Source organism: Pteronotus mesoamericanus, unplaced genomic scaffold, assembly GCF_021234165.1.
Source record: "Pteronotus mesoamericanus isolate MK-2021 breed Mesoamerican mustached bat unplaced genomic scaffold, CSHL_Meso_final contig_94, whole genome shotgun sequence".
Taxonomy (NCBI): domain Eukaryota; kingdom Metazoa; phylum Chordata; class Mammalia; order Chiroptera; family Mormoopidae; genus Pteronotus; species Pteronotus mesoamericanus.
The window spans coordinates 5,109,242-5,115,314 of record NW_026555285.1 but is presented as its reverse complement, the minus strand read 5'-3'; positions in this window follow the sequence as shown (position 1 = coordinate 5,115,314).

The following is a 6,073-nucleotide window of genomic DNA, read 5'->3' as shown; positions in this document are numbered from 1 at the left end:
ATAATTATAAAAATGATTTGTGGTTATTTCAGATAAATAGAAACATTTAAACTAAAGTACTCTCCAAAGAGTCCAGAAAGCTGGAGTAGAAGTAGCTTTTGTGAAAGAGGTTGCCGGCATTTCTCTCTGCCTAGAGAAGTTGTTGGGATCATCTTACTGCCTCGATACCTGTGTGACTTCCTATTATTGGAAATACTCTGCCGCTCAGTAGAGGCTAATGAATTTGCTTCATGGGCTGGGTTGGCAAGGCACCCTGAAGACTGAGAACACCAGTGTGATGACATCAGTGCCCTGAACTTTCAAGTACTCTCAGTCCTTCTTCAGCATTTGATTTGCTGGCCCAAGGCAGAAGCTGGGGACCTTGGTTAACTGTAGACTAGTCAGAGGTTCCTCTGGTTCGTATAAAATAGCCAGTGGATGAAACATAAACATGGTTCATTAATTTTTCTAGTTTCCTGTTTTCTTAACACTTGAATTAAACATAGTAGTTTATTTAAAAAACAGAATTGGAAAAAAAGAGGGATACTTTTTGTTTCAGTTCTCCTACATAAGAGATTAAATGACACAGTCATACTGATTTTGTATGAAGGTCAGTGAGAACAGCTGGCTGCTGGTGTGTCTCAAATGCCTGAATAGTAGAACTTTCACTTGGATTATTGCACCTGTTTAGACACATTTGGCTTTAAATCCAGGCTATTTATTGTTAAAGTGGTAGCTGGGAAAAGCTACAGGGTAAATTTTCAGTAGATTGTAAGCAGATCCTATGGAAGCCAAGCATGTGAGTAAAAGAGAAGGGCAGAGTATAATCTGCTCCTTGAAAGCTCAATGCAAATAATGGAATCAAAAGCACCAAGAGCAAGAAAATTGGAAACAACCTCTATGCCTACATGTTCCCTCCTTATGTAAACTGGTCCACCCATATAATGGCTTACGGTGCGGCACACGAGAAGAGTGAGTTAAATCTTAGCCTGCTGACATGGAAAGATGTCCATATGTGTTATTATGTAGGAAAAAGTTGAGATGCAGACTCCTATGTATCTCATGAACTCATTTCTTAGGAAAAAAGCATAAATATAGTAAGTAGATAATGGGTTTAAAGGGTGTGCATTGAGGTTCTCCAGAGAAACAGAACCAGTAGGTGTGTGTGTATACATATGAGGTCTGTGCATAAAGTATCCGGCCAGCCATGTACTATGAAAAATAGAGACATTTATTGAAAAAGATATAAGATACAAGAAACATCGTACGTAGGACAATGATGCCTCACTGCCCATCAAAGTAGACACCTTGGAACCTCACACAGTTCTCCCAGCATCTCTTTAACTGTTCAAAACACTCTGCAAAATCCTTTCTCGAAATCACCATCAACTGCCCTTTTGTATTTTCCTGAATCTCATCAATAGTCTGAAATCTCTTCCCTTTCAAAAGTGATTTTAGTTTTGGAAAAAGGCAGAAATTGCAGGGTGCCAAATCTGGGCTGTAGGGAGGCTGAGCCACCTGGGTGATTTGATGTTTCCCCAAAAGCCTCTGCATGAGATGTGATTCATGAACAGGCATGTTGTGATGAAGCTGCCGATCATATTGCCCATAGCTGCAGCCATTTTCATCGTATTGCAGAACATCGGGTAGTACTCCTTTTTGTTTGGCCTGGAGGAGCGTACTCATGATGGACACTTTCCTGATCAAAAATCTCAGTTAACATGGTCTTGATCTCGCTGCAACTTTGCTGTGTGGTTGCCTCTCGCGTGCGCCGCGAGTGTCCCCCCCGCCCCCCCGCCCCCCCCCCGCCCCCCCCCCACGCCCCAGGGACCTGGCCTGCAAGCCAGACCTGTGCCCTGGCTGGGAATCAAATTGATGACCCTTTGGTTTGCAGCCCCGTGCTCAATCCACTGAACCACGCCAGCCAGGGCAGGATCTTGCTGTACCTTTGCTGCACCTTCTTTGGGCATGGAGAGCCAGGTGACTTCCAATGGGAGAATGGGGCCTTCGTTTCCAGATAATAGCTGTAGACTGACAATGCATCTTTAGTTTGACCTTCTTGAGGAAATCTGGTTCATTGGTAGCAGTTTCAATCAAGTTATTAGCAACTGCAACACAATGTTCCTTCCGCTCTGGTAGCAGAAGCTATGGAACAACTTTTGCCACAGTACGTTTCAAGCCAAGATGCTGCGTCAAAATGTCGAACACAGTAGTTTTTGGATTCCATAGGTCAGCTTCTAGTTCTTGCAGTGTCAGTCTCTGATCTTTGTTGATTGCAGCCCATACACATTCAACGTTCTCAGGTGTTCTGCTTATTGTAGGCCTTCCAGAATGTGGATCACTTTCAACAGATTCTCGACCATCTTTGAAGCATTTGTGCCACACTTTTATTTGTGCTGCACTCATTGATTGCATTGTCCTGCATTGAGCCTTCTTAAACACCCCTGGAGGAACGTTCAAGCTTAATGGAAAATTTGATGCAAATTCATTGCTCTATTTGTTCAGTAATTTTCAATGTGACAGCCACACAGTACACATACTCAATGGTATCTACTGCCCTCACTGGCTAGTACAGTGAAGTTGTCATTCTTCATGCATGTACATTCTGGTCCACTCTCCTTGGCTTCCAGCTTATATAGATGTCACACAATCTGATCTCGTTATGTAAACAATGGCTGAACTTTTTCCAGACAGACTTCGTATATGATTTATTTTAAGGACTAGGCTCAGGTGATTGTGAGGGACTGATTAATATGAAATCTGTAGCTCAGTAGGGCAGGTTAGCAGATTGGAAACTCAGGCAGGATTTTTTTCTTACAGTCTTGAGTCAGGATTCTTCTCTTGGAAACCTTGGGGCTCCCCCCTCTCCTTAAGTCCTTTAACTGATTGAATGAGGCCTACCCCTGTTATGGAGCATAATCTTAAAGTCAACTGATTGCAGATGTTTTTCAACATCTATAGAATACCTATATATTAACATCTAGGCTAGTATTTGCTGTACAACTGAGCACTATAGCCTGGCCAAGTTGACACAAAATTTAACCATCACAGAGTGGAAAGAAAATACTTTCTTTATGAAGAATTGTGTTACATTGTTCCTATAGCTTATATAATGTAATTTAGAACAAAATCTTAAAAACAAAAAAAAGGACTATCTTGGAATAGAGATGTCCAAGTTATGGAAAATGGGGGAAAATGGGAGTTGAAATACATATAATATACTATTCATATTTTAATGATATAATATTTCTAAAAGTATATTGTCTATCAAAATTGAGCTGAAAGAATAAATGGGGAAACTCCTGTTGTTTATTTCAGTTTTTAACTTTTTTTATTCAGTGAACTTAATATTTTATAATTAAAAATTTCTAACTTGTTTTTGACAGTGGGTCAAAACCTCTAGATAGAGCACATCATGTAGACTACATACCTACCCTGTAAACTTGGGTGTTTTACACAATTCTTAGTCTCCCTTTGACAATACTACCTTCAAATTAAACTGTTTCATTGCACTATATGGTAGAGAGAGCTACGTTTTCCCTTATGAGGTTTTGCTTCATTAGTTGTAATCTTGCAAATACTCAAATTCTTAGAAGAGAAGCAGATCTTCACTGAATGTATGTATGAGCATTCTGGTGATTCTACGCTTAAAAGGAACCCATTTCTTAGAGTCAGGGTCACAAATATTCAAGAACTGCTTAAGTCCACTGGCAACTTCATCTTGAATTGAATTATACTCTAATTTACTGTACTATTTGGTACTCTTTAAACAGTAATTTGCACATAGTATATAATGTAGTAAATACTTGTTGCATTAAATGGAAGCAACATACTGAGATTTGCTCATTACTCCTGGAGTTGTTATGTGGTGTTATCTCAAGGTCACAAGTAGGCAGTGAGAACTGGAATGAGAGTGCTACACGTACCATTTCCTACTGATTGCTTTATTCACCAAGTTTCAGAGAAATCAAAACCTCTGCAGCCTCTGTTCAGTTCAGGCTAAGAATTTTTTTTTAAATTATGGTAAAATATACATCACATAAATGTATTATTTAAGGCATATTAAAGTGTACAGTTTGGTGCCATTAAGTACATTCACGTTGTTGTCTAACCACCACCACCATCCATCCCCAGAACTTTTGAGATGAATTGTTTTGAATGGATCTTGGTCCTATTAGAAGTGCCCGTGCTTGTGGCCCTGTTACAGGCCCAGGCTGGAAGATAAGATCCCAGAACGGGGATCTGGATACTTTTTTGGGGGGGGTAGTATAATACACATAAAATTTACCATCTTAACCACTTTTAAGTGTACAGTTTAGTGGTATTAAATACAATACATTTACATTGTTGTACAACCATCACCACCATCCGTCCCTATAACTTTTTTTTATCTTGTAGAACTTCCACACCATACCTATTAAGCAGTAACTCCTCCCCAGAGCTCCTGGCAACTACCATTACACTTTCTGATTTTATGATTTTTGACTAATTTAACTACCTTATGTATGTATTGTGGAATCATTCAGTATTTGTCCTTTTGTGACTGGCTTATTTTACTTAGCATAATGCCCTCAAGATTCATTCATGTTGTAGTATATTACAGAATTTTCTGCCTCTTTAAGGCTGAGTAATAGTCTGTTATATGTATAGACTGCATTTGGCTTATCCATTTTTTTTAATTATAATTTATTGATTATGCTATTACAGTTGTCCCAACTTTTCCCCTTTTGCTCCCCTTCACCCAGCATCCCCACTCCCTCAAGCCATCCCCACACCATTGTTCATGTCCATGGGTCATGCATATGAGTTCTTTGGCTACTCCATTTCCTATACTGTACTTTATATTCCCATGGCTATTTTGTAGCTCCCTATATGTACCTCTTAATCCCCTTATCACTTTACCTATTCCATCACACCCCCTCCCATCTGGCAACCATTTAAATCCTCTCTATGTCCTTGATTCAGTCTTCTTGTTAGCTTAGTTTGTTTTTTAGATTTGATTGTTGATATGTATTGATTGCCCTTTTATTGTTCATAGTTTTGATCTCCCTTTTCTTAAGTACCTTTAACATATCATATAATAATGGTTTGGTGTTGATGAACTCCTTTAATATTTTCTTGTCTGGGGAGCTCTTTATCTGCCCTTTGATTCTAAATGGTAGCTTTGCTGTGTAGAGAAATCTTGGCTATAGATCCCCACTTTTCATAACTTTGAATATTTCTTACCAGTCCCTTCTAGTCTGCAAAGTTTCTTTTGTGAAATCAGCTGACAGTCTTCTGGGAACTCCCTTGTAGGTAACTAACTGTTTTCCTCTTGCTACTTTTAAGATTCTCTCTGTGTCCTTAACCTTTGGCATTTTAATTATGATGTGTCTTGGAGTGAGTCTCTTCGCATCCATCTTGTTAGGGAGGCTCTGTTTCCTGAACATGCATTTCTGTTTCCTCCACCAAGTTAGGGAAATTTTCTTTCTTTCTTTTTTTAAAACAGATTTCCAATTTCTTCTCTTTCTCTTCTCCTTCTGGCATTCTTATGATGTGAACATTGGACCTCCTGAAGTTGCCCCAGAGGCTGCTTACAATATCCTGTGGGTTTTTTTTTTTAATTCTTTTTTCTTTTTGTTGTTCTGATTGGTTGTTTTTTGCTTCCTTATGTTCAGAATCATTGATTTGATTCTTGGCTTCATCCACTCTACTGTTGTACTTGAGGTGCACCCTCCACGTGGGCTAAGTACACACTCTTCTTGTAGTTGAAGCTTGATTGCTGTTGGCAGGTCAATGGGATGGATTTACCCAAGCCAGTCAGCTACAATGACTGGCTGTGACCACCGACCACCAACTTCCGCTCAGCATGGGGGTTCAGTTGTGTAGGGGCAGGGCGGTGGTGCTCCAATGTGGTCTGTCATTGTCCACTGGGTGCGCAGGAGCTGGGGTTTCCCAGGTGATGCAGGCCAGTGTCAGTCCCTACCTGTGTTCTGCTCGGGGCCACCCTGCATGCACTATAAAGTAATCTGGGATGACTGCTACTTGCGTTGGGCTTGGAGGTTCCCAGGTAAAGCCCAGCAGTGAACCTAGGCTGGCTGCTGCTTGTTTGAGG